This window comes from Passer domesticus, chromosome 6 (assembly GCF_036417665.1).
Source record: "Passer domesticus isolate bPasDom1 chromosome 6, bPasDom1.hap1, whole genome shotgun sequence".
In the NCBI taxonomy this organism is placed as follows: Eukaryota; Metazoa; Chordata; class Aves; order Passeriformes; family Passeridae; genus Passer; species Passer domesticus.
The window spans coordinates 25,068,041-25,094,822 of NC_087479.1; the positions used below are offsets into that span (position 1 = coordinate 25,068,041).

The 26,782-nt window shown below is 38.8% G+C and overlaps 1 long non-coding RNA gene across 1 annotated transcript in view; it reads left to right on the forward strand.

Moving 5' to 3' along the window:
* LOC135302912 (uncharacterized) overlaps positions 1-22,058 on the forward strand; it is an 80,812-nt gene extending 58,754 nt beyond the window's left edge. The window contains exon 9 of the long non-coding RNA XR_010364467.1: positions 20,896-22,058. This is a non-coding gene — a long non-coding RNA (uncharacterized LOC135302912). The remainder of the gene's footprint in view (positions 1-20,895) is intronic.
* The last annotated feature ends 4,724 nt before the right edge of the window (positions 22,059-26,782 follow it).

The following is a 26,782-nucleotide window of genomic DNA, read 5'->3' on the forward strand; positions in this document are numbered from 1 at the left end:
CTCTTGTGAAGATTTAAGTTTTTTACAGTTGCTAAGCAAGGTTCCTTTCACACCCATGTGATGAGGAGCAGGAATCCAGGGTGCTGCCTTTGCTGCTGTTCAGTGTTGTTTTGTTTGCTTTGTGCTGATGCACGTGTCTCTAGGATAGGAGTCACTTTTGCTGCTATACTCAGGCCTCAAGCTGGAGTCTCCATTTCTCTTCCAGATGGGTTGGTCTCTCTCATAAGCCTTTCCTGGAGTGCCACTTCCCGAAATACAGAATAATCAACACCTTTACTCAGAGATGCCCACATACCCAGTAACTAGAACTCAACCGTAATGTACAAGCACTAAAGATGATCATATAGAATTAATAAAGGCACAGAAATATTTCGTGTGATTCCCACTGATCATAAATCCTTTTACTAAACATTTGAAGACTGAATGCTCAGAAAAAGTTTAGATACATAACAACAAAATATTTTTTAAAAGATACATTTTTGGCTTCATACATTGGCTGGATACATTTTAAGAAACATATGTAAAAATTATTAAACAACAGACAAAGAGTGAATAACATTTTAAAATTAAGGGATGAATTATTGTTAATTTAGGTCTCAATTTCAAACTATATATTTTACAAGAGAAGAGTATGGATACAATTTTTTTTTTTAATTTCCTGTGTCATTTCTGATTCCTTGTGTTATTTAAATCTATTTAAATCTAGCCACTATGCCAAGCAGTGTTACCAAGCAATCAAAATCTGGAAGCATACAAGTGTCACTGAGGACAAAACATATAGATCCTGTATTTTGAAAGGCATGTTACCCTTTTGTGTCAAAAATATTATCCAGCAACTTTGTTCCAACTGGATGTCTAACAAAAAAATAACACAAGTTGAAAATCAGTGGAGTTAAACCCCTTGGAGAGATGTAATACTGTGAGTATAATTGAAATGTTAATAATTACATTCATGCTGATAATTACTAAGAATACTTTGGTATAGTAGTTACAGAGCTCACCTTTCATCTCTGGGTTTGGATTTGATTTCTACCTGGGAGTGCATGAAAAGAGTTCAATTATCTCCATCTGCCTTTTAGTGGAAGGATTTTCCACCCCATTCATACTTTAAAATTAAACAAAAATAAAAATAGATGGACAGAAAGAACATTTTATGCCCCCCAGTCAGCTAATTAGTATGAAATTCTGGGCATTATTTTTAATAAAATTTGAGAGGAAGTATTACATGGTTTAGACCATTTGGAAAAGACACAAAATTACTGAAAATCTGCAAACTGAAAATAAATCTCTATTCCTTCCTCTACCATTTCTTTTAGTATTTTGAATATAACATACAAAAATTACTGTAGTGTCATAATGTAAAGATAAAACACTCGTTGCTGTGCAACAGCCTCATAGCTATGAATCCAACCTTATCAACACAACACACTTTAGCACAACACTTATACTATTCAGTCTAACACATAATGAGAAGAGAAAATAAATTACAGTTTATACGCAGGATTAACAACAGTTCAAAAAATACATTAAACAGACTCAGTATTTCGATGCTGGGTTTTAATTAGCCAATTGCCTCCATCTACCTGCCACATATAGCAGGAAAAGTGTAATGATTGCTGGATTATGTAGGAATCTAAGCACATGGGTCTCTTAACTTTAAGGTTTCAGAGAATTTATAAAGTTCTGCTCACTTTGCAGGACATCTCTTTAACACCATGATAATAAGAGCTGGGCAATACCTGAAGCCCTGATGTTATGAGGCAGTACACCATTGGGAATTGAAGAACCAGTGAAGGTTGTTTTATCATGAAAAATGAAATCTCAGACAGTCCTGCAGTGATAGGCAAAAATTAATAAATAAAGATCAAAATTTAACAGCAATCATTGTTTATGAGACAATGCAATTAGTGTCCATCAGTTACACGCCATTCACTATGGTAAACATTGATTTAATCTGTGAGTTGTGCAAGTCTGAAAAGAAACCACAATCACCAAAATCTGCCATGTTTCCATAATAGGCAAAGCTGCATTCCTTAACTGTATCAAGAAGATAATCCAAAGGGGATTTTATTCCATTCCTATCTGAAAGCAATACCATCATTATCGTCTTTCTTATTGTTCAAGATGCTGAGATAAAACAGGAAATGAAACAATATCTAGGCATCATGAAGAGTGTATTTTAGAAAATTTAGATTCTAGTACTTTAGACAGAAAAATAAATATAGTTAAAGCCTGCAAATGAACAGGAATTCTCCCATGAATTTCAGCAGTATTCAAAAGAAATTTTAAATAAATGGGGCTAATAGCAAGAACTTGAGAGTATTCAGCTCAGCTTGGAATTGAAATATGCAGAAAGTGCTCCAGTTACTGATAGTAAGACACCCCCATTGCTCCATTGCTCTCTCCCTTTCCCTGGTTTTTAGTTACAAGTGCTTTGATTTTAAGTTAAAGGATAAATACTGTGTTTATATATGCTTTGTCCCTTTTCTTTCAGCAGTGTTGTGAGATTTAAGTGGAACAGAAGGTATTGGGGGTAATGCAGTCAAGCATCAGGCCAACATTTTTTGAAATCAGTATTCACTAATGCTGATTCACTAATTCTGCCTGAGGTGCAGGCAGATACATAGGGAGAAAAACCTTGCCTTCTGTAGAATATGTCCATGCAGTTTCCTGTGTTTTTCTAAATTTTTGCTTAGATTATGAATAGTTTTATTTTTCTCAGAATTCCTCTGGGACAAATCAAATATATGTCTTACAATTACGACACCTGCTCCGTTTCTTCTGAGCACCTTACTTGCTTGGTTCCTTCTAGGTGGTAGAGCCAGTTAAAGTCACTTTCTCTAACAAAAGTACTTTTTGATTCTTTAGGTCTCTCTATACTGAGACAAGGTAACTATAACCCTAAGTGGGCAAATTAGCTACTAGAGGTTATTTAGATTAATTTAGGTTATAAAAGACCTCTGAGATCATTGAGTCCGACTGCTAGCTCACCACTGCCAAGTCCACCACTAAACCTTGTCCCTAAGTAGCACATCACACCTTTTAAATACCCTCAGGAGTGGTAACTCACCCACTTGTCTGGGCTGCCCCAAAAAATGTTCCTAATATTTTTTCCTCCCACAGTGCAATTTGAAGCCCGATCCTCTTGTCCTGTTGCTTGTTGTTTGGGAGAAGAGCCTGACACCCACCTGGCTACAGCCTCCTTTCAGGAAGTTGTAGAGACTAGTAAGGTGAGCCCTGAGCTTCCTTTTCTCCAGCCAAAACACTTCCAGCTCCCTCAACCACTCCTCATCAGATCTGTGCTTCAGAGCTGCCACCAGCTCTGTTGCCCTTCTCTGGGCACACTCCAGCACATCAGTGTCTTTCCTGTCAGGAGGGGCCCAGAACTGACCAGGACTCAAGGTGTGGCCTCACCAGTGTCCAGCACAGAGGAATAGACACTCTCTTGGTCCTGCTGGACCCGTTATTTCTCATACAAGTCAGGATGCCATTGACCTTCTTGGCCACCTGGGTACAAGAAGGTCACCCAGCAGCCCCAGGTTCTTTTCCACTTTGCATCCACTCTGGCCCCACTCTGTAGCACTGGCTCTTACAACCCAAGGATAGGGCCGAATGCTTGGACTTATTCAGCCTCATACAACTGGCCTCAGCCCATGGATCCAGCCTGTCCAAATCTGTCTGCAGAGCTTTCCTACCCTCCAGCAGATCAACACCACCATCCAACTTGATGTCATCTGCAGCCTGACTAAGGGTGCACTCAACACCCTCATCCAGATAAAGATACTAAAAAGGACTGAACACAAGACTGAGCCCTGGGGAGCACCAGCAGCAATCATGAGCCAAGTGGATTTAACTCCATTTGCTACCACTCTTTGGCATCACCCATTCAGACCATCCTATACCCAGCAAACACTGCACCTGTCCAAGCCATGAGCAGACAGTTTCTCCAGGAGAATGCTGTGGGTAATACTGTCAAATCCTTTGCTGAAGCCCAAGTAAAAAAAAAATCTTTCCCTCATCTACTACACTTGTCACTTTGACATAGAACATTCATTTATTAGCAGAACAGTCATTTATTTAACAACACTAAAGGTTAGTTTAATACTGCTAGCAGGAAACTTTATGTGTGAGCTATACTTCCATTTGGCAAAAATATGAATTATTCACCATTTACCATGTTTACAGTTTTAAATGCTACAATTATAACACATGAAAACACTAAGTACCTTACTGAAAATGGAGAATTGTGAATTATCCTAGCTTTTCTTTGTAAAGCATCAAGATTGTTCTTTCATCCAGTGGCATTTGAAGGTCTTCCTAAGAAGAAAAATACCAAGTGAGCCTTGCATTTACTGCTGTGAAATAAACACTCTAGCCTCTACATTAAAAAACCAATAATGTTGGTAGTAAAATTGCTAATTACATGGACATAATAATCTGCCTGGTAATAAAAGCAACTGAAAAAAGAGAAGGACAAAGTAATGCTGTGGCTGTGGGAGCTGTAAGATGAATGAAGGAATATGGAAAGCATCCTGCCCCAAGTCTCACCATAAAAAGACCAGAGTCAGAGGAGAGGGGTTGAAAGGCCTTGCTGTGCACATTTATCTTAGGGATGAGCACAGGCACAGCACTGCAGGACTGTGCAGTGTGTGACAATCTGCCCATGCCCTGATTCATTCTCTGGCTGCATTTCACCTGTGGCATTGCCAGTCACATTTTTTAAAAATTACAAACCCACATCAACAAGAGTCTTACAGCAAAAGTTACCTAGCAATTAAATGTATTTTGAAAACCTTGAAGTGATAAAATGCACTAATCTGCAGGGAATGCCTGAGACACAGGAAGGAATAGGGCAGGAAAGAAGAACCCCCTCAGTTTAACATAATCCAAGGCTTTGATATTTAATGTACAGCTGCTGTAATGCACCCACAGAGTTTCAAAACAGTTAATACAAGGTTTTCACTCCTTGGGCTTTAAAACAGGAAAAATACTAAACCCCAAGTGAAACTGTGAAAATGGAGAATCCATTAAAGATATTCTCAGAGTAGGGCACAAGAGCCTTCTATTTAGTGGCTTACAGATCACGGGTTTGCAAAGCATATAGTTATCAAGTCAATGACAGATGAAGGAACCTAAAATGGTGAGTTCAAGTCTGTATTTCTTCAGCCTTGCTCTAATTAAGAGAAGTTTGTCTAAAAAATGTTTAGATACCAAAAGATTCTGGCCTTGAAACTCCTTTCACACCTGTTTTACGTGGTTATCTCATACATTCATGTTCCCTTTCAAAAATATCAACATTTCCACTTCTTCAAGTATAGCTTGACTTATTTGTGTCCCTGAATCCTCTAATTTCTCAAGAAGATAGATGCGGTGCTAGTGGTCACTACACATGTACTCTGCATTATGTTTTTCTCCTCTACTAAATGTCCTTCTTGTTGACTTCATAACCATTTCAGTATATGTGAGGGTACAAGCACACACAGCGTTTCAAGCACAGATGCATTAACACCATATGTCTTGCAAACACTGCTGCTTTCCTTTTGGGCACTTATTCACAATGTTTCACCAATACCAGCCTGTGCTTCAGTTTTCAACTTTAGATTAATTTTTGTTGTCTTTAAAACTCCACCTATTTCTAAACTCGACTTCTAAAGAGCAAGTCCCCAGTTTTTATGCACCCTGTTGATTGTCCTTCCTGTGCCATATATATGGCCTTGCACTTGCTGGTATTTAATCTTATTGTCAGATGCAATTTTTCAGTCATGCATCTTCTAAGCAATTTTTTGTTGTTGGTTTTGTACGATGAATGTTCTAATCCTTGCCCATATCTTTATTTTCTTTGGAATTATCTCACTGCTCTAGACCATCATATGTCCTCACATGTGCAGCCAGCTCCACTGTGAAAGCCGTTGCCTGTTGTGTATTTAACACAAGTTTGTCAAAGGTCTCAGAACAGTCACTTGCTCTGAGACCTGGCATTACAGAAAATAGTGGTCTAAGTCATCATTATGCTCAGGTCCTTTCCTTCCACTTTATCTAGCTCATTTTGACATTTTCATGCTCTAACAGCTGCTTTTCCTATTGGAAAATGTAAAACACTGTGAAGAGGCAGTGGGTGGGCAAATATTTCAGTGGAAGAAAAACAGCTCTGTACTCTTTCATATGTTGCTGTCCTTTGATGATATCACAGGTCTAAAGAAGTACTTTCACACCTGCTTACAGTAGGACTCCTGTAAGTTACTCCTCTGTACTCTCTCTTCTTTCTCCTTTAAGGTGCAAATTTTACACAGTATTTTCTATAGGCATGAGTTGGGAATTAAATACCAATTAGGGCATTGCTTGTCACAGCAGCTGTCAGTGATCCCTCTGCCAGCAGCCCAGCACCACAGTGCAGGCAGCTGCTCAGCCAGGACCGGAGCAGGCTGGCCAGAGGATCCCCAGCCCTGCACAGCCCTCACCTGGGCTCAGCTGCAGCCTCAAACAGGCACATTCCACTTAGCACTGAGCTAGCTACACGAGGGACTAGTAAGTTGGCTCTGAGAGTCTACCTGAACTAGAAATATTCTTCATTTTTGTATTAACTCTTCTTTTTTCTTCTTCTTGATACTGCTGCATTTTTTGCCCTCTGTGGAATGATGCAAACTTCCCACAAATTTTTTCTTCAAACAAAGACAGATTTCTTCCACTTGATCAGCATTTTCCTTGTGTATAGATTATGGTTTAGATTAAAATTGAATTGAAATATTTTATTACATTGAAAGTACTGGATGGCCAAAGGAAAAGAAATCTACCTTGACTTGTCCTTTATCACTCTTGGCAGACCTGTTCCAGTTCATCTGACATTTTGGCATCTCTAACTGATTTCTTTTGGCAAATCATTGACTGAGTTTTTTAGACACCTGGGTTTTTTCACTGTTGGTTTTTTTTGTTTTGTTTTGTTTTTTGGTTTTGGTTTGTTTTTTTTTTGTAAATAAGTATGCATGCTCTACACTACAACATGTTAGCTTGGTTAAAAGAGCTTTCTCTCCATTTTTCCACGAATACTGTTCTGTTGCAAATGAAGTCGTAGGGCATTGGTTTTCTGTGTGTCTTTGTAAATTGACTCTGCTTTTTGTTGTTGATGTTGTTGTGTGCCCTCCCTCTTCCCTCTGTCTTCTTCATATTTCTATGGCTGGAAGACAAAACTGAGCTGGTTATTGAGACAGTATCATTTATTTGTGTTCTTTAAGCAGGCTGTAGCAGAGCCAGAAGATAATGGGCACCTCATTTATTCAGGCTTTGAATGATCATATTTAATTCCCAGTGACAGCTGTCTTCACCATATTAGCATTGCAAATCAGCACTGTTTTGTAATGGCCTTCTATTGAACATGATTCAATTATGTGTGGTCCGTAGCGAGGCAGGATACGGTCTTAGTATCTATAGCAATATTTCTGCAAGCTGCTGCTCTTTACACTGCTCACATTTAAGCTGTCTGTTTATCACAATGCTTTCCTTGAACTACACTGAACTCTCTTCATTTTGCAGTGAAATAAAGAAGAATGAATATAATTTGTTAAAGCAGTTATCTGGTCAGCTATATTACATACCCTATCTCCTCTACACATGCCTGGAATCAGGAAACACTTGTTAAAATAATTGTTATTATACTTAAAACATTTATATTACAAAAGTGATTAAAAGAGATTTAAATTACTATACAGTATTGGGTGGTACTACATACTAAAGGTCAATGCTGGCTTGAAGAAAAATTGTAATAACATATCCAACAGGTAAATTTTGTGTTACTGTCATAGTTTTCCAAGAAAAGGGCAGCTAGGTTTAACTTTTATAAAAGAAGTTAAAAGTCATATTTTTTTAAAAAAATTACAGTTTTAAAAGCTTTCAGAAGTCCTATTTAATGTACTGTGGAATGGCTAAATCCTGTGCCCCATAAATTCTTCTTTTCCTGCATTGTGAGCTGACGTGTGCCTACAACATTTCAGACTATGCTGTTGAAGGTCTGGATTTCAAGACCACTACTTAAAAGGTCTGTGTGTTTATAAATAAGGTCTGTGTCTTTATAAATTCTGATTCTACAACATTTAGCTTTTTTCTTGCAGAAATCTCATTATACACAATACAACTGTCTCTAGCCCCAGGGCTCTTATCCTTCATCTTAGTGACAAAGTGCACCTATAACAGAAATACATTGTTTGTTCCACAAACTGCAGTGCTGGGCCATCATTCTAAAGTATTTGGTAGATCAACAAGATGGAAGGTTTTTTAATCATAGACTGATTTGTACTGTTTAATGATTTTTCTAGGTAATTGCAACAGAGGAGTTGACATTCCCAGTTTGAGGTCGGTCCAGCCAAAGATGTCCCAGGTGGTGTGGAAGGTCACAGAAAGCCATGCTAGCCAGACTATTTCCTCCAGTGACACTGCACTGGATACCACTGTGCTTAGATCACATTCATCCACTTTTTAAAGAACTTCTTAAGGTTTTTTTCTTTTTTTAAGTCTTCCTTCAAAACTTTCCACTGTCTCTTCCAACAGATTCTGTTGTCTTTTTTGCAAAGATTTGATACATGTTAACTTCTTGATTGCATTTCATTTATGAGATTTTACTACATTTTTGAAACCAAAGAGCTTATGTGAAAATAGTGACTGCTTCATCACTCACAGAGAGGGTTCACTGCATTTTTTTAAAGAAAGATCCATTTGTTGCTCATGACTGGGGTTTTTTTTTACATATATCAAATTGTACACTCACCTAACTGGGAAACAAAGTGGGACTTATGGAACAGTTTCATTTATTTTTATCATGCCTACTGCATAAAAAAAAAAACCCAAAACAAACCTATGTATGTACAAGAAAATACCTGTACATGCTATTTTTGCACATGGTCCTTCATGAAGCCACTCCAAGAGCCTAATAAGAGTCAATTACATTAATAGGGTCTCAGGCCCCAGTCCTAAGAGGTATTTAGATATATAGTGCCCATAAATTACATGCAATGTCAAAGTCTGCTCTGGTCAAACATCCAGAAAAGAGAGGTGTCTCCATTTATATTACACTGCTTGAGCCTTTCAACTGGCTAAAAAATGTTGACAAAGGGAATTAAATAATACAAATAATAGATAGTGGAATAAGCCATAAATTTTTAGACTCACAATCTCTAAACTCCTCACAGACAATCAGAGATTTTTAAAAATTAAGAGGAAGTTATTCAGGTTTTTTAATACATTTTTTCTTTTATTTTTGGAATACTGCCTTGAAAGATTTAAATTAAAACTCTTTTTCTTAACACAAAATAACAACAGTGATAAAACTTTGTTTAAGGATGAATAATGGAACAATGTGAAAGAGCAAAGGAAAGCAAAAGCACACATTACAAGCTCCACAGGGAAGAACACAGTTAAAGGCTTTACAAAACAAAGTGAAGGAAGAACAAGGTCTTATCTGTGCTCTTCAGTTCTTTCTGAAGAGAGAAATAGCAAATGGTAAAATGGGTATTTCCCCATTTTGGAAAAATGGGAATTTCTGAATTTTGGTAAAATGGGTGTTTCCATTGTGCTTAGTAAACAGTTCAACTATGTCATCATGAAGAAACTTCTTGTTTCTTCAATCTCTCCTTGGTTTGACTGGGATAGCTGGTAGTCTTTCTAGTAGCTGGTACACTGCTCTGTTTTGGATTCTGTATGAAAATAAAGTTGATAGATACTGATATTTTAGATGTTGCTTTGTGGTGCTTACCCCAAGTCCGGGTCTTTCAGTGTCTCATGCTCTGCCAGTGAGGAGGCACAAAAAGCTGGGAGAGAGCCTGGCCAGGACAGCTGACCAAACTGACCAAAGGAATGTTTGACAATATAGAATGTCATTCCCAATGTAGAAACTGGGTGGAGTTGGGCAGAGGGGACTGAGCACTGCTGAGGGCAGGCTGTACATCTGTCAGTGGATAGTGAGCAATTCTATTGCATATCACTTATTGCTCTTGGGGTTTATTACCCTCTCTTATTTTTTATGTCCCTTTTCCTCCTCTGTCTCCTTCTCCCTATTATTATTGTTGTTGTTGTTGTTATTGTTATTATATTTTACTTTGTTTCAGTTACTAAACTGCTCTTGTCTCACCCCACAGGTTTTACCTTCTTATAATTCTCCCATCCATCCCACTGAGGAAGGGCATGGAGTGAGCAAGCAGCTGCAGGGTACTTAACTGCTGGCTGGGGTTAAAATGCAACAATACCAAAATATGTCCCTTTTTTATCACATGAGGTCTTTCCCCTCAGAAAAAATGCACTGTGACTAAAAAGGAAGAGCGAGAGGAAAGCCTACTCTGTGGGAGATTCTGGTGGGGCTCCTAGTGGAGCATAATGCCATGCTGCACCAGTCTATCACATGGGTCATTCGTGATCATTCTCAGGTGCACATTTTTGGATATTGGCTTTTGCACAAAATATTTATCACTGTTTCTTTGCCTGGGGAAATGTAGTTTCTCTTACCACAGTATCTTCCTCTCATCTAATTTCACACACACACAATCATTGTTAACCCAAATTTGAAACTTACAAACGATTCACTCCTACAGTTTTCCTGAAGACCAACAGTTAGCAATAAATTCTAAAGGCCAGGAATGTATGTCTGCCCCAGAGGAGCACAAATAGCCCTTGCAGCTGCCAATGCAGCTGGCACAAACACTGGCAGGCAGTCCATGTGTGGCACCCACATCACTGCTTGGTTTAGGACGCTAGAGAGGACTTTGAGGGAGGTGGAAAAGGTCTGCTGGACACAGTAGATCTTAATTCATAGGCACCCAGGCTCCATTGGTTTTATCACTCAGGAAAAACTTCTTTACTCTGAAATAAGTAAGCTCTTTCTACATGAAAACTATACAAAAAAAACCATCGCCTCTTGAGGGTTTATTCCTGTTATGTAAGAGTGGTCATGCTTACAGCCAATTACCACAGAAAACCAGGGAGTTTCTTTCTATATTGCTGTATGTAATGGATACTAATGACAACTTCCTCCACCTGTCGTGTAATTTGGTGTAATTAATGTAATTTGTTCTGGTAATTGAAGAAGGTCAGGATCAGAGTTCATGAAATATGAATCACTTCCACGTATTCAATATTTATCATCCTGTGCTACCCACACATGCCGTTATTATACAAATAACTTAATTGAGAAACAATAAAGGTTTCTATAAAATAAAATAAACCTTTCATAGAAGTAAGGAAATGAAAAGTAAATCCCTTAACACCTTATTGTTCAGCCAGAGCTACCTGTTCTGTAGCATTCATATAGCACAGGCCACCATTGCAATATCTCCTAGAAGTGCCAGCCTTCCAAAATCATTACTTATCAACTGCATTGCAGTAAAACTGTTTATCCTACTTGCCCCTGTTTCAGATGACTTATTTTGCAAAGTACAGAGGAAATTAATGCAAGCACCAATGGCGGAGATAAAGCAACCAGCATCGCTCAGCTTGATCTCAGGAGACTGTGCTCATGCTCTCATGTATTAGTCTTAGTTAAGAAGAATATTAAGCAGGGATTTGGAGGATAATGGAGTAGATTGGGTCTGCTTATAGGGATATTCCCGTTTCCCAGCTTAGGGGTAGGTATAGAAGCACTACAGGGGAAAAACAAATGTGTCTGCCTGGAACTTCAACAAGTAGGTGGAGAAGGCTGGGCTTCAATTAGGTTTGCTAAATCTGATCACAGATTTTCTGGCCTTCCTTCTGCATCTGATTTTTTTGATAGTCTTCAGATTTGTTTCTTGATTTGAAAACATGCTTTCTGATCTATTTCCTGCCTGATTGCATGTAGTAGCACTATGTTTTCCTGAAGCTGTTGTTGTTTGTCATGAATAGGAACTACTGGAATAATCTGTAGTGATGCTAATTCACATTCACTTGTAGTGCTGCTGCCTAGATACATGGTAATTGTTCCAGAGCCAACTGGAGCTTGGTGTTCACCCTCAATCTTGAAGATAAGGACCTAAGTATGCTGCAAACTGTTGTGAAAAACCTCGAGAATCAATCAACAGCTTAAGTTTATTGAAGCAAGGGAGGATGGATTTTGCAAAGCAAGGGAATTAAAGGTAATAGAAACACAGAAGGAAGACCTTTGCAGCAATATGAAGAATTATCAGAGGAACAAAATTACAAAAAATATGCCATAATATTGGAGTCACAAGATAATGCCAACTTCTGCTACATGAAAAGAAAGGAAAGATTTGAAATGTTGCAGCAAGAATCATCAAGACAGCCTGAATGGGAAAAATAACACACATAGTAAACCCATCCTGTGTGCCTCATGACAAGTCTAGCAGCATTCATACTCAGAAAATGAAATTGTAGGCTGGAATTAGAATCTAAGGTTAGTAGCTGTCTCTGAATTGAACATGAGTTCACAGGTCTCTTGGAGGCGATACGAGAAAGTTGGTCTAAGACTTCAGTTTGGACAAAGTCAAGATTGGCATAGAGAGACAGGCTTGTGAGACCTCTTCTAACAGACTGTCAAATTCATATTTTCACAGGCAGATATGTAGTGATAAAGTTCACCCAGACCATCACCAAAGGTGTTAAACAGGACTGGCCCCAGCACTGAGCCTGGGGAGCCCCACTGGTGTCCAGCTGCCAGCTGGGTGTAGCTCCTTTCACAGCCACTCCCTGGGCCTGGGCACACAGACAGCTTTTCACCCAGTGAACAGAGCACCTGTCCAAGCTTCTGCAGGAGAATGCTGTGGGACACAGTAGCAAAGGCTTTGCTGGAGGCCGGGTAGACAATATTCAGAGCCTTTCCTTCATGCACAGGGCAGTCGATCATAAAGGTCATAAAGGAAGTCATGGTGACTCGGCCTGGCCTCCAGCTTGTCCTGTAGGTGCCTTGTGATGCACTCCAGGTAATCTGCTCCATAACCTTCCCTGGGACTGAGCTCAGGCTGGCAGGCCTGTACCTCCTCCCAGCTCTTCTTGTAGGCGAGCATCACAATGGCTAACTTCCACTTGTCTGATACCTCCCTGGTTAGCCAGAACTGATGGTAAATGATGGAACAATTTCACCAGGTTTCTCGCTGAACAGTTCCTAGGTGAATCCCATCTGGCCATGCAGACTGCACAGAATCTAGTAAAACCCAAGAATAGTTTGAGAAAGCGCAGTGTGTCCATTTGGAAAAGGTTCTGCAGTTACTCCATCTACAATCTTTTGCAAGTCAATATGTCCAAATATCCTACCCAAATAAATTTATGTCTTTGTGGTCACTGGTTCTGGAGTTTTTGGGAAACCAAAAGCAATAGTTTCTCAACATTTTCTTAATAGGATTTAATGAAGGCTACTGCAATGAACCATCAGCACTTTAAAAGGCACCATTTATCAATGGTAGTTACTGACAAAAATTGAGTTGTTATGAGTAAGGAGGAAATAAATTCCTAGATTTTTAATTGAAAAACATGTGTTTAATTCTTTAGATATACGATAGAGATTTTCTTTGCTAAGAGATAGTACTATTTAGGGAGAGTATTATATTTTTTTAATTAGTTCCTAAAAACAGAAAGTCAGTAGACAAAGTGGTATCCAAGACATTCATACTTTAAATACATTGTGGCATACAAAATTCAAACAATATACATCACATGTTTTCAACTGATTAGCCACAGTATTTTTGGATTAATAAAGCCATACATGTACATCGTTGTATATACCTGTCCTTTTGCTTCTCTTCATCAGGAAAAAATGGTGCAGTTCTGAGCTGAAATAGGAAATTAGTTAAAAATCAGTGATATCTTCATCATGAATATTTGTCCTTGTCAGAGTGGAGGCTCCTGTAACAATTGCTATGTATCTAGGCAGCAGCACTACAAGTGAATTTGAATTAGCATCACTAGATTATTCCAAACAACAGCTTCAGGAAAACACAACAGTACCACATGTGACCAGAGAGAGGATCTAGTAGAAAGCACGTTTTTGAATCAAGAAACAAATCTGAAGACTATCAAAAATGCAGATGCAGAAGGAAGGCCAGAAAACCTGTGCGCAAATTTAGAAAATCTAATAGTGTTTTTTAATAATATCTGACAACTGCACCACAAAATGTGTTACTTGTACGACACAAAAGGCTACAATCAGAAAATCCATTCAGACAGTTGCCTTGCCAGAGTGCTGGCAGTTAAAAAAAACCACCATTCCCTGTCACATTCTCCAGCACTGTTATTGCTCTACTACCCTATAGAAATGTCATGCAATTAATAGAGTATAATGCATGTTAAAGTGTGTCCCATATATGAAAAAGTATGGGAAAACATCATTAGTATTAGCATGAAGAATATTTTGCACTGTAATTTCACTGTTTTAATCCTAGAAAATGAGAAGAAATATGCCTGCTCTCCTCATCCTTCCTGCAGTTATTAATTATCACCAGTATAATTGCATGCAAGCAGCACTAGATCCCAGTTTTATGTTAAACTGTTGAAGTTTCACAACTAAAGACACAAAGAACAAATGCATTGTTTAATGCATTAATTTTGGGTGGATACTTTAGAAGAAAATTTTATCAACTTTGCTTGAAATTTGAAAAATCTTAGTTTTGACAGCAGAAACTGTACTGTTAAGAGAAAGAGAGTGCATATTTTAAAATATTACAGTCTGAATATTGTTACAAGTATTGACAACTATTTTCCAGTATTTTGTTCCTAGGTAGGAGAGGTGCTATTGTTTGTACCTTACTTATATCAGACTCATTTCAGTGGGCCAGCATTTCTGTGACTGCACAAACCATAAAACAGCCTCATTTCTGAAGCCCAAAGCAAACTTGCAGGGATAAGTCACCAAGAAGATAAGTTTCTATTTTACCATTCTCAAATGTTTTGAGGAAATATTTCTTCCCTTCATATTAATTTTTTATTAAAATAATTTCAAAATTGTATTATCAACTCAAAATACAAAATAATTTTCAAGTATGGTCAAGGTTCATGATCTTCTTTTTAACAGCACGAAGAAATGAAGCCTGTGAGTCTTGGATATTTTATTTAAAATTGCAGAGTAACAGCAGGAACTGAATCCTGCTCTTTCTTTTCGCCCAAGACTTTTCACTAGCCCACAGAAAACAAACCTACACTGATACTATCTCACATAGACTACAAATAAGGAATTTTTTCATTTTGAATATTCCTACTTCAGCATAAATGCAGATCCCATTTTTATTCTGGTTTCATCGAACTGTCATTCCAGGAACTCAAGAAGTGAGTTCAGCACAGTTCTGCACATAACTAGTTGATTCCATCAGGTGCAAACATACATCAAACATAATCAGAAAGCAACTGACAGTGACCATGATGCATTAGACATGGCAGAGAAGATGAGAAAAATGTGAAAAGTTCAAGACAGTAATTTTGCAGTCTAATCTTCACTGATACATGCATTCAATTTGCATCTCAATTTTTGACACAAATTCCTCAAAGCACCAAAATGTGGACACTGAAGCACATGTAATGACACCTGAGCTCTGCTCAGGGAGAAATGTTCTCAGAGTCTGTCTGAGTCTCAAAGATTGGGATGTTTATGCAGTGCTCGAGACAGTGCTTCTCTTACAGCACAGGCTTTCAGCCTGGCAGGAGCATTGCCCATTGCATTGTGCAGTATACCCAACACCACCAGCAGCCACCCCCACTTGATGTTTCCAGTCAGCCCAACTTGACACAGCAGACATGCTGCTCTTACAGCTGGAATCTGTCCAGAGGCACACACATCATCACACCAAGCCAGTGCCCTGTCTAATGCTGCCAGACCTCTTACCCTGGAAACAAATGTCAGCCCAAGTCCCATGAGCTTTGTCATTCTTCAGCTTTCAGAAGTGAATATTCCAAAAAATACAACAGTACCTGTTCATAAATTTTAAATTACTATGAGAACACTTGGTCCTTGAAAGTTCAACTCAGTATTTCAGTTGTGGAAAGCAATTTTAACAGCCAACCTTTCCATTTTCTCTCATTTGCCCACCATGGCATGAGCTCTAAGGGCTTCATTCTTCCTCAAATGTTTGGGCCTTTTTGTTTTTTCTTTTTCCTTAGTGTTCTCAACCAGCAGAACAAATCCAACCTGTATCTTTCTCAGCTTTGCAATCAGGAGAATCTCATTTTCCCTCCTTAGAAGAAACCCTCAGGATTTTTCTCTCACTCTCAGTGACAACTCTGCTACCAGAGTTAGCTTTGTATCCAACAGACGTCTCTGCTTTGTTGACCTTCCATGTGCCAATTCCAAAATTGTAGTTTTGTTCACGCTGGGCCTTGACAGAGAAAGGATCATTGTCACATTGGCTTTGAAGATCTGTGAAGACCCCCACGTTCTCCAACCAAGCTGTTTTCTGTTCCCACAGAAATCACACATTTAGTGGGAGTAGCCCTTGAAATTAATGGAAGTCTCCACATTCATACAGTAATAAGGGACAAAAACCACCTGGGTTACTGTTCTTCTGGTACTATTTTGTAAACATAAAGATATTGAGAATACTTAACCATTCATTCCTGCCTAATTTTTCTTCACTAAAGCAAAATTAGAGAAAGCATAGAGAAACTGAATTAGCATCCCTTGCTAGATTGTGGAGATATATCTCTCCCATTTGTCCTTAAGCCATACAATACTTATTGTGTCTCAAGTTGTATATTCTATATTTATTTCTTTTCCTTAGTAACACTGAAAATATTTGCATACCATTACATACATGATAAATGTCTAAAAAATGTCATTTAATAGAAGGTTTTGGTTGAATTATTATTGACATATTATTGATTCAGAAGTGCTCAGTTATATGACATTTAATCATGCTGCCCAAAAGAAACCAGGTTAGCTTTTATATTGACAATAGGCTGGGATAAAGGATAGCAGAATCAGAGCTTGCATACTTAGTATTGAATAAACCATATTTTCTAGGCTGCTTTACATAAAAACAGATATGCTAGATCAAACTAAAAACCAAAAGATTTTTCTCAGCTAGTGGCCCACACCTGATGTTAAGAAAAAAAAGAACATATGAAAGGCAGAATGTAGAACAGTAGCTGCCAGCTATTCTGTTTCAAATAATCCATCTCATGTTTAATAGCTCTTCACGGTCTTTTTTTACAAAATTTGTTTAATCATTTTTTAAACTTATTTGTAATTTTGGCATCCAATGAAAATGAATCTCAACATGTAATATTGTTATGCAGGAAAGAGCTTTCTTTTGTTTGTTTTAAACCTGCTGCCTAATAGTTTCCTTGGGTACCCCACAGTGAGTAATCATTCCCTATTCAGTTTCTTCATGTCATTCATAATTTGCTATTCCTCCCTCACACCCACATTTTGTTGTCTCTTTTCCAAGCTAAGGAGTACTGCTACACAGTTATATCTCACAGAAGTTGTCCCATACCTCTAGCCCTCCCTCTCTGCTCTTCTCTCTGCCCTTTCTAGGTCTGTTTTCCTCTATACTTCCACAAACCATTTATTATGATTCCATCTCATCAATATACATATAATGAAGTTTTCTAGTGCTTTTTTTTATTATTATTTCTATTCTTTCCCAGTGCTTCTTAGTATCCTGTTTTTCTTTTGATAGTGGTGGCTGAGATTTGGGGTAATGTCTTAAAGGAATTAATCAGAAGAGTTTTGAGACCTTTGCTAATTTAGAGACCACCACTATGAGCTTCATCATTAAAACTGTTTTTCCCTCAGGAGGTTTACTTAGAATTAATTTAGTCTTTTCTCAACCAACCACTCAACACTAATTCCTTACACAAATCTTTACAATAAGATTTGGCTATCTTAAATAATTTCATATTTGCCAAAAATGGTCTCATTATTTGCACTGTTTGCTAGATCAATTAAGAATATATTGAGTGGAGTACAGCTCCATCCATTCATCTACAAAATCTTTTAGAAAACAACAAACTATCCTAATCTTTTTTTTCCCGTTTTTTAACCCATTTCTAATTCAGGAATAAATTTATTCCATGTCCCATTTGTGGAAAGATGGCCAGCAGTAAAATCAGAGGAAACTGAGAAGTTATATTCACATCCTAAAAGGAGTCACAACTGTATAGATATTGTAGGGTAAAATATAGCTGCTACTCCCCGGATGGAAAGCAGCTGGCATGCTCCATGAAGACTCCTGATACAGCTGTAAGCACCTGCTGAGGGGCATGGAATGGAGGGTGGAGAAGAGTGGAGATGCCAAAGGCCAGGCTCTGTTGAAATCCTTGCAGGGAGGGGAATTCGATGGCACTTTTCAGCTGATAAACAGCACAGCACCTGTCAGCCGAGGGAGGGGAGGTGTCCTGCTGCTGAGCCAACAGCTCTGGCAAAATCCCTCTCCTTAGGTTCACTGGTTCTCTCCCTTGGCTCATTATAGCCTAATTGTAATGTTGGCACACAACTCCACCCCAAAGTTACTCACCCCCAAGGGACAACCAGTTCAGCCACCCCTCACTGGGTATGGGCTCTATATTGTTGTGACTGTATCTTTAACAGCAAAGCAAGATAATTGTACACAAATCAGTAACAAAGGTATTTTTGACTCGAGTCACTCAAGCTCCACCTAAGCATAAAGAAATGGTATGAAAGTAAGTTGAGAATGGGGGGAAAGTTAGGGAAGTCTCCATTGTAACTGCTGGGATCTGTCAATAGGCTGAATCTGTCTCCCCCCACAGGGATTCTTACTGATTAACAACCACACTCTATGTGTGTGGAATACTTTTACTGGGGATTAGAGATTTTCTGTGTATTGCTTTAAATATGTGTTTGCAGTCAGGTACTGTCACTGACAATCCCTGAACCTTAACCTGTCACAATTTTATATCAACAAAGACTGTTATTCCATAAACTGTTGGTTTGAGTCCTTCACAGGTGCTGGCAGTTGCCAGCTGAGGGTAACACATACAAATAGAGAGGAAAACCCACTGAGGGGTCAAAAAGTGGGAAGACCAGCTATAGAGGTCTCCCTTAAGCTGTTGGCCACTCTCCGATCCTCCAACTCTGCCCCCAGCCTGTGGCACTGCCTGGGGTTGTTGTGGCCGAAGGACGGGACTCAGCACTTCACCTTATAGAATCTAACACACCTGGCCTGGGGCCATGGATCCAGCCTGTTCAGATCCCTCCAGAGCCTTCCTGCCCTCCAGCCTGTTAACACTCCCACTCAACTTGGTGTTGTCTGTGAACTTGCTGAGGGTGCATTTGATCCCCTCGTCCAGACCATCACCAAAGGTGTTAAACAGGACTGGCCCCAGCACTGAGCCTGGGGAGCCCCACTGGTGTCCGGCTGCCAGCTGGGTGTAGCTCCTTTCACAGGGCACACAGACAGCTTTTCACCCAGCAAAAGGACAGAGCACCTGTCCAAGCTTCTGCAGGAGAATGCTGTGGGACACAGTAGCAAAGGCTTTGCTGGAGGCCAGGTAGACAATACTCGGTGGATCAGCTGGTTATAAAAGTTCAGCCAGATCAAGCAGGACGTGTCTTTTCTAAACCCATTCTGGATGGGCCTGGTCCCCAGTTTGTCCTGTGGGTGCCCTGTGATGCACTCCAGGTAACCTGTTCCATAACCTTCCCTGGCACCAAGGCCTGCTCCATAACCTTTGCTGACACAAGGTCAGGCTGGCAGGCCCACAGCTCCCAGATCTTCCTTCCTGCCCTGCTTGTAGATAAGCATCACATTGCCGGACTTCAGTCACCTGAGACCTCCCCAGTTAACCAGGTTCACCCAGATCACAGTGAAATTGTTTCAGGGATACAAATAGTGCTTGATAATTTTTTTCTCAATGGCTTTTTTTTACCCAGATTGGTTTGGGGGTTTTGTTCTAGCACAGTGAGCTCCCTTGAAATAAGATCAGATTGAAGATTTGGTTGTTTAACCCAGAGATAAATTCACCAAGGCCACCCTAGCACAGTGAGGAATAGTCGGTGTGTGGGAAAAGAGGTTCATATCAATGAACACATATTGAATGGTCTAAAACCCCTGTGCCATGAAGCAAATATTGAACACATTTCAAAGGTGAATAAAGGGGACTAAAGACTTTATTTGGGCCTCTTACTTTCTTAAGTGAGTATGAAACCAGGAACAATTTCCAAGACTGCCTGAAATTTAAATAATAGGAGCTGAAGAATGTCAGCACCACTGCCAAGAGGAATTTTCCATCTTGTAATTACATGGATTGCAACCAAAGCCCTCTTCTATGCACTTCACACTAGAAAAGCAATATTTTTCTTTCAAATACACTTAAAATACTGCACACAACCACGTTATGCAAGAATGTAGAAAAATCTGATTTAGTCAATCTAAGATATACACAAGCATCCACAAATCTATGGACACAATATTGAAAATAATTTCAACTACATGTAAATCTGTTTTTGCAACAAACTTTTATTAATAGAAAACAAAAAAGGTCTTTTTTTTTCCTTTACCCTCTTCAAAATTAATACCATTTTTTCCCCATTTCTCTACACCTTGCTCTGTTAATTTTTTCCCTGACATTTTTAGATTATTTTTTCTTCCATAGCCCTGTACATTCTTTTATTTGTCTACCTAACTTTCTTCCTCTTTTTAGCCTCTCTTGATTTATTTTGTTGTGTTCAAATAGCAGTGGAACCTGGAACACAGCCTCTGTCTAAGTCAACCTCAGCTAATTTACATTTCTTTCATAAGAGAGTGCAGGGAATAAAGGCCCTTTTCCCTCAGGATCCAGGTGCAGTCTTGTCATAGAGCCATCTTAAAATAGTAATAATAGGAAACATAATGGCTTGGGATCTGTACACCTACTTGCATTCAAAGTAGACAATAGATAACCTCCTGTGCTGTCTTCTTTCTTCTCTAGTTTTCCATTTGTTTTGTTCAATATTATGTTGTTATAAAAATAACATAAAGCTGGTTGTCTCTTTTCTCCAAGTGACGCTTCTTATCTCCTCCTTCTGTCTCTGTGACACTGGACCGTTCATCTGTAACAGAGGCACTTCCCACACAGCAACTAGGAGAACATGGAGCCAGGAAAGAAGAATGGAAGCCACATTTGCCTTGCAAACCCTATTTTACAATTTCACCACTGAACTTTGTGGTTCTGTAGAATTCTTTTGTAGAAAGATGGCCTGTGGTGGCTATGAAGCCATGCTAACAGCAGTGAAATGCCTGACAACAGTCCTCAGAGAACTTCACACAAATACAGACCCAGGCTCCAGCTGAGACAAAAGCCAAATAAGTTATCCAGGAGTCAAACAATCATTTGCACATCTTTTCTTGCCAACATCATGAGGTTTTCAAGGACAACACTCCACCCTAGTACTCTTGCTCTAATTAACTCACAGTGTAATCAATGGGATGTGTAGCTGTGAAGCTCTGAAGAGATTTTGTCTGTGTGTAAAACATTAGAATGAAAGTTTTTGTTGTTGAATATACATCTATTCACATTAGCTAACAGGTGTTTGCTCCACTTTCTGCAATTTAAATGTTTAACCTTCAATTCTATTGATGAGAAGAGGAGGCTCTTTTAACAGAGTGTTAGCAAAGCATTCATGAAGCCTTCTCAAGCATACTCTGCCAATTATTTCTCCATGAGTTTCTTGTAAAAAAAATCTGCCTTAGCTTGTAACAAGTTCTGCATCCCAGAAGTACCCGAGCTTGAGAAACTCTGCATTTTTCTATATTTCTCTTAGCCAAAAACTACAAATTCATTAATGAATACATCACAATGTATTCTTTTTAGAGTGTGAAATCAGAAGAATATTACAGCTGTCACTTTATCTAATCTTTAGCATTTTTTAAAAAGATTGAATGAAATTCCTGTAAATGAGACATTCCTTCTTCAGAAATGTTTTAATTAATAATAAAAATAACCATGGATTCTACTGGGAATCACTTAATTGTTTACACTTACTAATAAATCAAGCCATCCAATGCAACTGCAAAAATAGAATAATTGGCCCAATCTTATGTAAATAGATTTGCAACCTTCACAGACATCAAAGTCATACCTTAAATAGTAATGCCATAACAAGATTGGTTGTTAGCCTCTTGGGCAATAAAGTGGTAGATAAATCCTTGAACAGAGTTCTTCTTTATATTTCTTCTTTATTTTGTTGGATTGTCACGGATTCCTTTTTTTTATGCACTTCATGGCCTTTATTACTTGTTATTTATGCACTCATAAATAAAGTTCTTTACTAATTGATTAAATAATCACAGTGTGTTTCTTTTTAGGGTTCTTGTTATGTTGTCAAAACAGTTTCACTTTTCCTCTGTGTTGATATAATGTGGTTTTTTTCAGTTATTTTGGAATACTATTGGTAAAGAATCGTCCTGGTGCAGCAGAAAACCTACACACATTTACTTTTGCAATAGGCACCTGTACATATTTTCCACATTTCAAGTCATGCCTCATTGTTCCACCTAGCCATATTTCAAATGTGGCCTATTTTCATTTTTGAGTTGCAGGGGTTTTGGCTGCTCTGCTACTTGCTATGGCATGTTTTCTGTCTAGAGACAAGTGAAGCCACATGCCAGGTCAAAGAAGCAATAACCAACCTCTGTTCAGATGCAGTCTAGCACTAAAAAGAAAAGTACATCATGCTTCGCACAGAGACTTTAATTGCGGATTTATTTTGAGTTTCATGTTTAAGACAAAAATTATGAGGCCTTGAAAGCAGAAGCTACCATGGATTGTGGCAACATAATTTCTAATACAATAATAAAATGTTTCTGAAAAATCTTCTGTTAGTTTCTTGTGCTCTTTATTACCTGGATGCAAGGTGATTTAGATGGCCATGTGCCTATTGTATCCCACCAGACAAGAAAGCAGTGGTGTACCTTGAAGTCCAACAGGAGGCAGGAGGAAAGTTGCCCTGGTCAAGAGTGCCAGGACACACAGAGTCCTGTACCCAGAGGAGCAAGCATGACAGACAAGACATAGACAAACCACATCACATCTTACAAAGGTTTTTAACAGCAAACTACTGAAAACTATGAGAGGAATCCATGACCTAAGAACCACTGTTGGAACATGTATTAGAACTGCCTTGCTCAGTAGCAGTGAGAAATGGTTTGGTGAATGTTAATCATTTTTCCCACAGAGAATGCTAATGCTAATATGAAAAAGGATCTGCTAGTCCACTTTAATGCTTACATGTAGTTTGTCTTGTCTTTTCATAGTGTTCAAGTACACAGACAGTGGGATCAGAGCAGTGACCATTCTCAGTGATAAAGAGACCTTGTATTGACAGACATGCCAGAAAAAAAGGAGACAGCAATTGAAAAATATGTATCTCTTTCATAACAAGTTACAAAACTGGCATGGGCAACTTAAGCTGTAGTTAAAATAGGAAATAGAAGATCAACACAAAAACATTCTCCTTATCTCCAGAGGAAAAAATAAAGTAACAGATCATTTTTAAGGTGCATTAGACAGACAACTGCTCAAAACAAAAATAAATCTCAACACCATAGTCTAAGCCTGCTAATTTTGACATTTTAGCAAGGAAGTCTCTTTGGACTGTCCAAAAATCAGAGAGTTCTAACATGGTGGGATTAGGTAACTACAGGCTTGCTCAAAGTGGCAAAGAGAACATTAAATACTTGCTCTTTGTCTGAGTGTGCCTGGTCACCAGAAGGGCTGGAGAAAGGAATCATTATGAAATTGCACTGGACAGAGTATTAAAATACCCTTAACCACCGGCATGGGATCATGTTGGTAACGGTTTGTGACAGTGACACTGCACAGTTTTGCTGATCAGAATAATAGCATGCTAACGACTTCAGATTTTAATCCCCCTCTGCTTCCCTGTCCGTGATATTTTGTCTTTCCCTCATCTCCCAAGGTAATAATGTTACATAGCAAAATTGCCAAACAGAGTTGGATGGTAGGTGCCTCTTTTCATTTAGAAAAACATCAATAATGTAGGTGAAGGCTATCTGTGATAGATGGTGAGATATTTCTTTGGGAAAACACACCTTTTACAAGTTTCGTGATTAAAAGAAATGTCCTGAGATATCCAAATGGAAATAAATTTATTGGCTGAATATTTCCAGAATTATTAAATGCAGATATATCTTTTTTTTTCATTCCAGTTTGTGCTATAGCAGGTCTCTTGCATGAAATCAGAATTCTGCAGGAACACAGAGAACTGAGTTTTGCTCCCGTGTCTAGGGCTGTGAAAGAGCCACAAGTCTTGCCAAGGCAAGGCTTTCAATGCAACATGTGACACACCACAAAACCACCAAGCAGAACAAAGAGGATTTGAAGAATGGAAACAACCAGCAGCTCTGCAGCAGAAGGGATGCAAAGGGGAACTTGGGAACTTATCTCACCATCTCCCTGCAAAAGCTTTTAATTTTGCAAGCCCAAGGACCATTAATGCCATATTTAAATGCCACACTTGTATTGTTCAGTGGAAAGATGTAATTATAGACAAAGTGTATCCCCAAAGCAAACTGAACTTATGCACTGCAGGAAGTGAGTTTCCCAGCTTTGAAGCCAAGATGTGGGACTGACAGGTGAGGGGGTTTTAACACTCCTGGATCACATTGCTCCCTGCACCACATTTACAGTCACTCAGTGAAAATTAGCCAGCATAACCAACAGTCATCTCTCACTATGGTATCATTTCAAATAGAAAAAGTCCTGGTGCAGATACACACTGCAGATTACTCCAAAGAGTAAATAAAACAAGATTATCATTCTTTTTCTAAAGAAAGGGTATTTTTTTAATAAGAATCTTTTAGTAAACAAGACCATAGCCAGGAAATGGTCTTGTTGTCCTTTTTGGATTTAATCTGAATTGAAATGCAGTAACAAATAATATGCATTTTTTAAAAGACCCTTTCAAACCATACAGCTGTCCTTATGCCTCAGAGTTAATTCTTTAATAATTTGCATGAAAAATACTAAGGGCCAGAAAGTGGAGTAGGGCACAGAGGAAAATGAGATTGAGCTTCACTTTCATTATAATCTCTATTCAACTCAAGGAAAATACAAATTTGTTGAGGCTGGAAATCTTTCCTTTTCTGAAGTACAATTTCCATTTCAATTTTTTAAAAACCTCAAGTGTGCACCAGAAAATGGTGGTGTTTTTCCAACATTATATTTTCGTTATGCTAATTCAGATAGAAAGCAAACACTGATTTTCAAGTCAGATAGATATTTAAGATGTTTATTTTTTTATGTAAATTTTAAGAAATTGCATGCTGTCAGCTTCATGTTTTCTGCTCCTTTTTCTAAGCTGATAAATGCAAAAAGTGTATATCTGCCTGGTGACATTCCCAATATATAAATGCATACTTTCAACAACGGCATGTCCTTTCCTAACATTTTTTTGGTTTGCATTTAACAAAATAACTGCAAATGTCAGGTATTAGAAGGGTTGAAACAACCTTTTCTATTTTGTTGTCTTTAGAACCCCATCTTTTATTCATGACTTTTCTCTTAGTGCTGGAAGGGAGGCTGTGTTGCTATAGCAATGCCCTGCATATCCTTGTGGATAGCTTACAGTTTCACTTTTTTTAAGCAACAAAGAGCCATTGATACTACATGTTGCCAAAGGTTACAAAAGTTGAATTCTAAAATGGAAATATTTCTTCTATAAGGCTGCATAGGATATATACCATGCAAATTCAAATCTCCAAGTAAGCATACAGTCCTTTTGTGAATACAGATGAACCTAGGGTAGTACTGTTTGGCTTCAATATCATATTTGGAAGAAATGTGTTTAAAATATACTTGTTATCTACTCTTTTCAAGACATAAATATACCAAAATGTATGACCTACTATTACACCTTTTGACCTGCAGTAGAAATAAAACCTTTCTACATTTTAACAGATCTGGAAATAAAACACAATCTCATATTCCAATTATGATTTAATAGTAAATACACTTCCAATGTCAGGGAACAGTCACCTTATAGAAGCTTCTCTGCCCACAATGGATATTAAATATTGTTGAGTGTCCTTCAAGACTTCTTCAAGTATGGGGGTTTTTCCTACCCTAATTGATTTCTCTTCTGTCAGATTTGCCTCCCACAGATAGATGTTTACATAGTACAAATTCAATAACAGTTCAACAAGTTAAATCAAATAAAGAGTTAGGAGGAAAAAATTAGGGTTACAAGCATAAAAAAGAAATTTATACCCATGATTCATCAGGCAGCAGCAATTTACTCAGAGCAGATCAAAGAGAGTAACATGGGCAAAACATCACCCATTGCGACTACAGAGCAGTAAATTAGAGAGGAAATCCAAACTTTTGCACCCTCAAAAGGTTTCTGTGCTGGTTTTACAGCGGGTGTTACTGCCTCACTGCGCTGATGGGAGGAACGAAACCATCTCAGGAGCCGTTCCCATTGAGCGGTTCCATTTTCTGTGTGATCGCCCTAACACCGCTTCCTGGCAGCCACAAGGGCCAGGTTCAATTCCCAAACCACTGAAACACCTCACAAGGCAGGCTCGCTCTCCGTTCCACAGGAAGCTGGCACAGGAAGGCCAGCTCTCGACAGACAGTGACAAGGCCACCTGCAGTCCCTGCTGTGCCGGGCAGGCTCAGCCCTGCCCGCTCCCTGCTGGGCTCCGGCAGGAGCCAGCTCAGGAAAACGCTATCCTGTCACCCAAAACGTCTGGTTTGGTTTCCAGATCTCACCAGGTTTAGAAACACATGAACGGCTGCTAAAACTACTGCAGGGTAGCCCACCACACAGGAAGCAAGGGAATAGCCATCAAGTATTGTTCTGGGCATCCTGAACTATTCGGGTTCTGAACAATCCACCCCCACTATCAAGCAGAGTGGGATGTGCAGA